Here is a 12,254-nt window from a genome sequence, read left to right as displayed (position 1 = left end):
TTTTTTTTTTTCATGCAGTATAATTCCTTAGAGATGTGTCTAAAATGTTGTGTGTATCAATGGTTCATTGCTTTTTATTGGTGAGTAGTATTCCATGGTATGTATATACCATAGTTTGTTTAACCATTCATCTACGAAGGGCATTTGTTCCGACTCCAGTATTGGCTATCACAAATAAAGCTGCTATGACCATTCATGGACAGGGTTTTGTGTGTGTATGTGTGTGTGAACATAAACTTTCATTTTGGAACGATAAATACCAAGGAGTGCACTTGGTGGAATGTATGGCAGTTGAACATTTAGTTCATAAGAAACTGCCAAAATGTGTTCCAGGGTTGCTGTATAATTTCACATTCCTACCAGTAATGTACAAATGATTTAGTATCTTCATATCCACACCAGCACTTTGTGTTGTCATTGTTTTTTATTTTAGAAACGGATATGTAGTGATATGTCTTTATGGTGTTAATTTGTGTTTCTCTGATGGCTAAGGATGTTGAACATCTTTTCATGTGATTATTTGTCATCTTTCTGTCTTTTTCAGTGAAATGTCTGTTCATGTCATCTGTCCACTTTCTAAGTGGATTATAAGAAAAACATATTTTTGTTGAGTTTTGAGAGTTTTAAAAAATATATTCTAGATATCAGTCCTTTGTCAGATATATCACTTGCAAATATTTTCTCTTAGTCTGTAGGCCCTCTTTTCATCTTCTTTACATGGGCTTCACAAAGTAATATATTTTTAATTTTGATGAGGTTTAATATGTTAGTTGTTTATTTTATGGATCATACTTTTGGTATCAACCTAAAAACTCTTTGCCTAGACATGATTCCAAAGATATTAACTTATTTTTTCCCCTGAAAGTTTTACTGTTTTACATTTTACATTTAAGAGTGTGATCTGTTTTGAACTGATTTTTGTACATGGTATGAAGTTTAGGTTAAGATTCCTTTTTTTTTCTTTCTTTCTTTTTTTTATTTTTGCCTCTGGATGTCTAGATGTTTCCACACCTTTTGTTGAAAAGACTACCCATTCTCCATTGAATTGTTTTTGAACTTCTGTCAAAAATCAGTTGAGCATGTTGGCATAAGTTTATGTCTTGGCTTCCGTATTCTCCTGACCTACACGTTTTTCCGTCCACTACTTCTGTATTGTCTTGATGACTATAGATGTATAGAAGGTATTAATATAGGGCAGAATGATTCTGTTGTCTATGGGAAGCATGTTCTGTATACATCAACTAGATCCTATTAGTTAACTGCATTGTTCAGGGATTTTATATTCTTACTAATGTTCTGGCCAGTATTTCTGTTAGTTCCTATCACAGAGGTGGTATGTTGAAGTCTGAAACCATAATTGTTGATTTGCTTATTTCTGCTTTAATCTCTTTCCATTGCTGCTTCATGTATTTTGAGGTTTGGTTGTTTGATGCATGCCCATGATCTCCCTGGTGAACAATCACTCTGCCATTATGTAATGCCCGTCTTTGTGTGTAGTAATTTTCTTTGCTCTGAATTCTACTTCATCACATATTATTGAAGCAATTCCCTTTTTTTTAAGTATGGATCTTAAATTTTTTCCATTGATTTATTTCTAATCTACATCTATCATTTTAATTTGAAGTTAGTTTCTTGCAAGCAGACAATAGTTGGGTCAAATTTTGTTGTCTACCTTTCTCTCTTTTGATTTGCGTATTTAAGTCATTTACATTTAAGGTAACTACTGATATGTTAGAATCATAACTGTCATTTTGTTATAATTTTGTTTCTTTCCTTTGGCTCTCATCCCTCTTTTTTCTTACTTTCTCATGTCTTATTTGATCATTGTAAAGGATTCCATCTTGATTTATTTATAGTGTTCATGAGTGCATCTCTTTGTGTAGTTTTCACAGTGGGTGCTCTGTGCATTACAATACTCCTATGTAACATCACAGTCTACGAATATCAACATTTTACCTCTTTATGAAAAATCTCATTTTCATTTAGGTTCCTTAACCTGCCTCACGTTTAAATATCTTTGTCTTGAGTATTACATAGTGTAATCATCTCTGCTTCAGTCATCAAATATGATTTACAAAACTGATGAGGAAAAGAGTAATCTAGATTATGTACCTATATTTCTGTCCTTCCATTGCTTTTTCCTCTGTCCTAATGCTCCAAGATTTTTCCATCATTTCCTTTCTTTTTGAAAAACTTTCTCAGCCAATCTATAAAGGTAGGTCTGCTAGCAATAAATTCTTTTCATTTTTCTCCAACTGAGAATCTCTTTATGTCTCATTCATTCCTGAAAGGTAGTTTCACCAGAAATAGAATTTGTGGTTGACAGTTCTTTTCTTTTACCACTTGAAAAAAAAATACTGTGCCACTTTCTTTTGGACTCCAAGGTTTCAGATGACAAATCCACAGACATTTGAAATGGTGTCTCCAATGGGTAATCTATTGTTTCTCTTTTCTACTTTAAAAGTGTTTTCATTTGTCTTTAGTTTTCAAAAGTTTACTTGCTGCTGTCATTGTTGGTTTCTTTGTGTTTATCTTATTGGGGTTTGCTTAGTTTCTTGGACCTATATGTTGGTTTCTTCACCAAAATTTGGGAAGTTGTCAGCCATTATTTTTTCAGTTGTTATTTCAGCCCCATGCTTTCTCCTCTCCTTTTGATACTCCAATATTATGAATACTGGATTTTTTGTTCCTGTTCCATAGGTCCCTGAGGCTCTGTTTACTTTTTTTCAGTGTATGTTTTATCTGTTGTCGCAAATTGGGTAAATTGTATTGATCTGCTTTCAAGTTCACTGGCTCCTTTATACGGCATCTCCACTCTACTGCTGAGTCCATGTGGTGAGATTTTTGTTGTTGTTATTTTTGTTACTCCATTTTTCATTTCTATAATTAGCAGGTAGCCACCATCTTCAGGTTCATCATGCAAATCTTGGACTGCATTTGTGAACTGTGGTTCCAGTGACACTTCCATTTCCAGAGTCTTTGTTGTTTTCGTTTGTTTTTTGTTTTTGTTTTATTCTCAATTTATCAGGTACCAACAGGGCTCCCACTGAGGACACAAATGGGATTTCTCCATACACGGCTACTGGGTGGGATGTGGTGGGACCCCCTTAGGAGTTTCCCCCTCCTTCAGTTGCCTGGCTGTCCCTGGAGGGACAGGGAGTCTCAGGCCCTCTGAGTCACAGAGAGTCCAAAACAGACAGCTTGCTATTATTGCTGGCTCTTTCTTGTTGGTTCTACCCATACACTCCAGCACCTCTAGGTAGAGGTGAAGCTTTCTATTTCCTGCTGTGGCTGTGTCTATCCACTGACTGTGCCCCACCCCAACTGTCTGGATAAAGTTGAGGGGCTGGGCTGAGTGGAGAAATGGCAGTCTCAGGACTGTGTAGACAAAGAGACTTCCCAATGGAATTGCTTGTTGTGACTAGATCCCTTCTGCCGATTCCACCCCCCTGCCTCAGTACTTCCTAGGCCCTGCAGCATAAGAAAGTGCTTACCCTGGACACGTACTGTTGGCAGGGCTCCTGGGGGATCCCCCTTGCTGGTCATGTTCATGTTGAGCTCTTATGACACTGTCATCAGCAATCTGTTCAGGGGAGGAATGAACCTACCAGGGCCACCTTCTATGGCTAGCCTGGGGGTCAGAAAATGCCAGGGCTACGCAGCCTCCCTCTGTTAGGTGGAGGCAAAATTTAAAGGACTGTTCTTCCAGTCTTGGGGTCCCAAACCAGCTCAGCTCTTTCTTACCACATTTTCAGAGTTCTCCTTTTGTTGTCATCTGTGTTATTTTCAGGGTTTATGTTATGCTTAGCAAAGAGCAGAAAGATACGGGTCTATGCCATCCTGTCTGAATGGGAAGTCCCTAAAATATCCCTAAAATATGCTTAAAATAAAGACGGACATTACTTTTTCCTTACTTGCCACTGAGAGAAACAAAGGTACAAAGCCATAACCTATTTGTTCAAGGTCATGAAGTAAGCAAATAGCAGGAGAGATTGTAAGCTTGATCTACTAAAGGACATTTTTTTCTTTTCCATTTCCTCTTTTTTTTTTGTGCATGTAAACAGTGGAATAAATACAAAACCAACACAACAACAACAACAACAGAGCAATTTCTGAGGAACTATACATAATATCATTTATCTGAGGGAGTAAAAAAGAAAAAAACCTATGTAATTAACTGTGTTCATTAAATTGTGTTATGGCAAACATAGAGGCAAAGGAGTTAAATGTAAAACAAATACTTTCTGGGCAATGCCAGGTAAAGGCAATGAGGATAACTGTAATGTATATAGGGTTGAAGAAAAGCAGAGTTTTGAAAGGCAGGTATTATCTTGGCAAAATGACTGGTTCAGTTCTGTTGCTAGTTCCTAGGCACCCCCTGTCCATGCCTGTTTTCAAGAAGACTAATACCCCAACAGGAGAGGCATATTTGTCCTGGGAGCTTGCTGGAGAGCAAGGACAACTAAGTTGATTTTAGACTACAGTTTGGGGAGAGTAAAAATGGCTAACTCTGTTTCTTTGTCTTTCTCAGCTAGATATTTCAGATGCTGGCAGAGGGCAGTCTGGAACTGACAACACCAGCCGTAATTACTGAGGAGACACTCTGTAAGAATATGCTTTGTTTTGCTTTGTTGTCTTCAAATACCAAAGGCAAATAATGAAGTGTTTACGAGAAGTGAAAGATCATCCCTCACTCCTTTTCATGTTGATGAATTCCAGCATAAGTAAAAGAGATAATCCAAGCTATTGAGTAAACACAAATGAGTTCCAATTACAGACCCCAGCGAGATGGAGGAGCAGAGTGAGGAAGTGAGGGGAGGGAGGCAGGGAAAGACCTGGGGTGGCCCCTGGGATGCGGGAGCCCAATTTCAGATCTTCCTCTTCTCCTGGTACATGAGGGGTGAAATACAGAAGCAATTTTGTATCTCTTTAGATTTTTCTTTTCTTAATGAAATGGGAGTTTTTTTAAAAAATGACATAGAAATATTGACTTGCAGCACTTCATCTTAGTAGCTTCCAAGAATGTGATGGGTGCCTGCCAATGTGACAGAAGAGAGCTTAGCGATCCTTCCCTTCCTAAAACTAGGATTTGACACAAACTCTTTTCACACAAAGCAAATGTATCTAATAGACAGTGTTTTTGCTCCAAGGCAATTATCTTTCTGGTGCAAAAAAACAAAACAAAACAAAAAAAACCACATGGATTCTGTAGAGGGAAGGAGAGAAGAACATCTAATATTTATTGAATACTTGACTGTGTACTAAACACTGTATAAAATATTGTACATACAATATTTCCCTGAACTGACATGATTCTGCAGTAAGATCACCCAGTTACCTGATGAGCAAACATCAGCTCAAAGAGATTCAATAGGTTGCCTAAAGTAACATAACTAGTATGTGGTAGAGTTGAGATCTGAATCTAAAAATGTTATTCAATATTGTTATCCATGTTCAATAAATTTTTATTCCTATTGAATGAAATTATTAATTATTCATTTAAAGCACTGAATGGAAAATGTTTTGTTTTATTGTAAAAATCTCAGAGCCTTTAATATGTCAATATAAAATAAATATATCATAAAAAGGACAAAATAAAAAACAGTATCAAAAAAATGACCTAGCTTTGGGTCATTCCCCACCCCTCCCAGAAGCACCTGTGGTTCCAGGAATCAATCATGGAGTTTCAGTGAACAAGGTTTGGGAAATGTTGATCTAGGTGATTAATATTACAGGAGACCCAACTACCAATTCCAGCTCACCAAACTATTTTCTTTCTGAAAATGTTTTCATGTTTTTAGGGTGTTTTATTGTTTAAAAATAAAACATTCACTTCCTTCTGCTTGTTTTTGTTTCACAAAAATCAGCTGAGGCGAGAATGCTTGCCCTCATTTTGGAAATGAGGTAGTCAGTTGTGTTAAGAAAGGTGAAATCCAAGGTCACAGGGTTCTTTTCCAGGAAGTCATTCCCAACTTATGACAGAAGACATTATTTTTGCAGTTTTATTCATAATATTATCTATGTTCTCATTCTACAGCTCTGGTAGAGTGAAGACAATAGAAAAAAACAGGAGTCCCAGGGACTTGTATTTGTCATAGCTTTGCCATTTCCTACCTCTTTGATTCTTAGGACTTATATTTGTAGTATGTAGAATTAATAAGTACCCTTTGTACAGTTTTGAGGACGTGATGAAACAACACGTGAAAAGTCAGAAGAAAGAACTAAAAAGATATTAGTACAACTCCGCATTTATCCTTCTCAGTATTTACAGATTGCTCCCACATGGTCCACGGCTCTACACATCTCTAAGGTACTTAAGATCACATGGGAGGTGTATCCACTTTAGTTCACTGACTATCACACTTGGCTGAGCACTAACTGGAGAAGATTGATGGCAGTGAGAATGTTTTTGGCAATTATTATTATTACTTTTAAAAGAACATGAAAGCAGGGGATTTAAAGAGGAGAAATAAATGGACTGAAGGTTTCATACCTTGACACAAATAGTAAATGAAGCTTAGCACCATATTCTTTAAATGCAACTATTCAGAAACTGCAATTGATATATTTTAATCTTTCTCTTGGCTAGTTCCTTCCCTAATTCTCCATGTCTCTTTGTCTCACATGCTCTCTTTCTCTCTCTCAAATCTAAGGGAGGTTTGAGTCTTAGTATCACAGGTGAGGTCACTCATTAATACAACAGGATTTTATTTATACCTGAGAAGTTGTAACTTCATCTCACAATCCCCCAACTCTTCCCATATGCCTCAATAAAGAAACTGTAGACTACATATTTCCAAATTTTGTTATAATCTAAATATCAGATGGACTATTAATAATAACCTGTGTATTATCTAATAAAGTTTATCTGTTATAACAGTAACAAAATACAGCAGCTATCAATTATTAAATATCTACTACATATATTGCTGTACAAGTGCCTTAATAAAAATACCTATAATCCTTAAGGAAAACAGGAAAGATAAATCCTATTATCCCTCTTTATATTGAAAGTAAGAGAAACAGAGAATAAGTGAACTAGACTGAAAAGTCAACGTTTCAGAGACTGAATTCAGGTCTGTCTGATACCACACCTGTGCTTTCATACCATCTCAACCGGTCACACCTTTGATCACTAGGAGTCAACCTGTATTATGCTAAATTATATTTATGAAATTGGTACTAGAGACAGATCTTCCTTTGTGTAGTGTCTCCCATTACAGACTTAAGAAAAAGGTTGTGAAATATTGGTTGAACTGAAGTACTATGGGGAGTGCCCATGATTGTTTTTAAACTGGCTCATCAACTTATTGCTGAATGCATTGGGATGTCAGTCCTAATAGACTGGGATTCCAATTGGAATCCAGCTACACTGTTTGCTGATAACAAAGCAAAGAATAGAGTCAGGCCTTGGTCTGCCTTTGTTTCAATGTCAAGACCAGGTCTATAGCTAACGGAGTCAAAGAAACAATTTTATTATTGTCGGCTGTATCAAAATTGTGGAATTTATAATTAAATCAAAATTAATGTATAAATTAAATTAACATATAAATTATAAATTAAAATCTATACATTTTTATAAATTAAATTGAATTTTGATAAACTTGATAATGCCTAACACTTTACATTACTCAAAGTTAATCCATTATAGTAAATGAGTCAAACAGGAAGTCTTTATTGGACTATCTCCTTGTAATTTCATAAGCCCTCTCTGAGGACTTGCTTTACTGCCAGCACTGTACTAGTCAGAAGGATATGCCTGCCCTATGGAGTTTATAGACACTATTGAGTGGTGGTGTAAACACAAGCCAGACCAAGATTACAGTCTGGATGGAGCATTACTTATACTTGGAAACACGCTTTATAAGCGGGAAACCAATAGGACTACATGGCAATTTTTGAAATCTGTGTATGTCAGAGCTAAAAGATATTGTGTCCATCATGAGGTTTGATCTCTTGAATTTCATGACAGTGTCTGTAGCCCATAAAAGTGAGAGGACTTAATCTGTAGACACTGTGAGCCAATGGTCATAGCAGGGCTCCAGGCTCCCTTTCTTGTGTGTCAGAACTTCTTCTCAAGTGTTGCTGGTACATTCAGAGAGATCTGCTGACTTGCTCAAGGCCAGAAGTTACTTGGTGGCAAAGCTAAAAACAGACTGCAGAACTGTACACTCTGTAAATCAGACAAGAAAACATGATACCATGACCTCACAAGGCATAAATGGAATAATAAAAACAACAGTGATAATTAATAGCTAATACTTACTGAGCACTAGCAATACACTAGGTACTGCCTTAGGTGATTTATGTGTAAAAGCTCATTTGGTAATTATAAAGCCTCATAATATAGATACTATTTTCTTCCTATATCACTGAAGATCAAATAATCTAGAAATCCCTCCACATTAAAATTATCCAGTTACTTCCAGGTTGTAAATTGTATATATGTTGACAGTTTTTAGCTGGGATGGTATCTAAAAAACAATACTGATTTAATTTGGTAATAAGAAAATTAGTAATTATGTTTTTAACCTTTTAAAAAATTCTAATTATTTTTATGGCCAACTAATTCTATTTATAAACACATCTTCTATTAGCAGATTTCTAATTTATTTATTTCTAATTACAATGGTAATATGCAACATTTGCTGCTAAGCTCTGTGGGTCTGAGCCAAATGGATTTTCTTAAATATAGACAGATGAAGAAGAGGAATTGGAGCACTTGCCATTTTTATTATTGAACTCTGAAAACAATTTCAGTGTGCTGAACAGAGTTCCTTTGGAAAATTAATTTTGAATGGGAATAGCATTCTCCCTTTGGTTACATGGTTGATTATTTTAAAATGTATATGGTATTACTGCCATTCACAGTAATTACCTGTCAAAGATTTCTTCCTTACTCTGTATTCCATTTTTATCATCAAGATGTACCTATTACTATTTTTAACATAATCTGCCTATTTGTATATATGTCTATGAGACATGCAATCAGGAAATATTGCACTGACTGAAGAGCTCTCTAAGTGGACACACTTATCTGTGTTAATATCAAATCATGTGACATTTTATTTACAGGGATAATGGGACATGGATGGATGTCTATTTCAGTAAAAAGTACATTATATCTCAATGTGGTTATTGGTGGTGAAGATGTTAATAGGTAGCATAACAAGGGGGATTTTACATGACTCGAAACGTATGTGACATGAGGAAAAGTTAATTTCAGCCTTGCCTCATTAATCAGATCTGCCGCCAGCTAAAAATTGTCACCTAAGTATATTGTTCTTTCTGCTGTGTGGTACTGATGAAGATACTGACTTACAAAACAGAAGTAACTGGGCTTGGTGCTAGGAGGAGGGGGAAAGAGAAATACAGAATGAGTGTGTTTATAACTGACCTTTCAGAAGAATTGCCCCAGGCATCTTGAGGTGGTACCTGTCATTGCTAATGGAGACTGTGGATTCAAGACTGTTTAAACAGTCCTGCATGTGAACTGCTGGGAAATGAAACTAACTGCAGTAGTCTGTATGTGGAGGCATTCATTTCAAAGTCAGCAAAACAGAAGGAATATCAGGCAAGACCCAGGTCTACATAAAGCAAATGCTGGGGAATGGAAATACAGTATGGGCTAGGTAGCTGCATTATGATTACAAAGCCTTTAAAGGTAAAAATACAATAAAAGGCAAATAATTCAAGAGGGGAAAATGTGCTATGGTGGTATTGATAGAACAGCTTAAATATAGCATGCTCATATACATGATTTCAGCTGTTCTTTCCTCAAAATGGGGAGGTAAATATAATGACTTGCAACGTATAAACAAGAGTACTGATTTCATAGACTGTGAGATACACTACTTACATCACATAGCTGGTATTTGCATAAAAGTGAATTCAAGGATTTGGACTCCAAGAAGCCTACTCTTTTCAATGGACAAGTTTCAAACAATTTTATTGAGATATAATTATCATGCAATAGAATTCTTGCATTCCAAGTGCACAGTCCAATGAATTTTGACAAATATATGCATAATGTATCAACCACCACCATCAATATTTAGAACATTTCCATTAACTCAAGAAGTTTTCTCAGTTTCTTTGCAGGCAGTCCCTCCTCAAATCTTGGTTTTTGGTCATCATGATGCTTTCAGCCCCCAAACATATGAATTTTAGAATGTTATATGAATGGAACTATAGAGAAGAAGCATTTTGTAGCTTCTTTTGCTCAGAACAATGTTTATAGAGATTCGTCCATCCCGTTGCACATATCAATGTTTGGTTTATTTCACTGCTGAGAATCCATTCTCTGTATATACTCCAATGTATCTGTCTCTGAACCGGCTTATGCACATTTGGGTTGTTTCCAGTTTGGGGGCTATCATAAATAATGCTATTAAGAACAATCATATGTATGTGTTTGTGTGGACATGTAATTATTTTTATTGGACAAATACCTAGAACTACTGGGCCATATGGTTGGTGTGTGGAACTCAGGTCCTTGATTTTTTTAATCATTCCTTTTATCTATTATAATCTTGAAAATTTTAAAGATATAAATTTCCCTGTAAACACAGTTTAAGCAATCTCTCTTACATTTTAATAACATGTATATTTATTTTCATTTGATTTGACTTATTGTCTAATGTCTCAAGTTAAATCTCTATGTGCTTAATTTCCAAATATTTGGGATTGTTTTCTTGGTATCACTTTTTTACTGAGTTGCTGCTATTAATGTTCATTTACAAGCTTGTGTGTACAAATATGTTTTCATTTATCTTGGAATGAAATTGCTGCAACATATAATTCTGTTCAACTTTTTAAAGAAACTTCCAGACTATTTCCCAAAGCTGCTGTATCATTTTACGTTCCCACAGTGTATGAATGTTCTGATCTCTCCACATCTTTTTAAAAAAACAGTGAGTATTTGTCTTTTTCATTATAACCACTGTTGTATCTCATTGTGGTTTTGATTTACATTTGCCTGATGACTGGATGCTGACCATCTTCTCATGTGCTTATTGACCATTGTATATCTTATCTAGGTATACATCTCTTCAGGTAACACCTTTTAAATATTATATTATTAAAGTACTGGAGACATAGACATCACCAATTCTCTCCTCTAGTGTTTTTTAAATCTATTTTTAAATTTTACTATTATCTGAGATGCATAAACCATGAAATTTCAAACACAAACCTTTTGCTACACGTAATACTAGAGCTATAGCTTTGTATTCTTCAAATTCAGGGTTTTTAAAACTGAATCACATGTAATTTATATCACATTGTCTATCAATCAATCTATTATTTTTCTATCTGTCTACCACTCTATTATTCAATATATTCATTTTATTATGAATAATTCATATATTCCTGGTAAGAGTCAGTTTCCGTTTAACCAGGTATTGATCAGAACTGAATTTTTGTCCTTATTATTTTGCATTACAATGTTTTGAATAATTTAGTATTTCATAGACTAGCTTTCGGGGTCCACAGATTTCAAATCTTCTTTCTCCCTTAGTGTCCACATACTTTGAGTTCTGGATACATTCGTATTAGGATATGACACCTGTCCCTGCACGTTTGTGCTGTGATGTCAGGCGAGTCCGTGAAGTTTGTTTTAGTAGTATTCCCAGAAGCTCATCCTATAAAGGAAGGCTAGAACTAACTAAGTTACATTCAGACATGATAGTAAATCATGTAGCTACATTTTATTTAAATACAAATTAAGTACATTCTCAATTCAATTTCCCCTTAGCTGGATGAAAACACAGTCCACAGTGCTCTAATGCCACCTGACATGAGATAAAGTGTGATTCAGGGCAAGTCAGAATAGAAAGAAAAGTGGTTTTAATCAGTCGTGGTCAAAATATTTTCATTTTGAAAATTTTGCAAAACTCTATGACTGTGTGGTAAAATTGCACAAGATATTGGAACAGATATCACATCATAATATGGACATATCGTAAGAACCTAGCACTGGAAGTGTGTAGGCAGTGAGGGAGAAATCCTGTCTCTATGGAGAACTTATTAAAGATTAGATTTTTTTTTTCTTTTACTGTTGACCCTCAGAAATGAGAACAGTTTCTAAAATATTACAGATGCCCAGATAAACAATTAGTTTGGTTAATTTTATATTTTAATTAAAATAACTCAAAGATAAGAGCTTAGGGTAGGCAGAGAGCCAGACAGAAGCAATATACTTCTCATTGAAACTTTTTCTAATATCACAAAAAAGTATAAAAAATTATATTCCA

Source organism: Camelus dromedarius, chromosome 9 (assembly GCF_036321535.1).
Source record: "Camelus dromedarius isolate mCamDro1 chromosome 9, mCamDro1.pat, whole genome shotgun sequence".
Lineage (NCBI taxonomy): Eukaryota > Metazoa > Chordata > Mammalia > Artiodactyla > Camelidae > Camelus > Camelus dromedarius.
Note: the sequence above shows the minus strand (reverse complement) of the source record.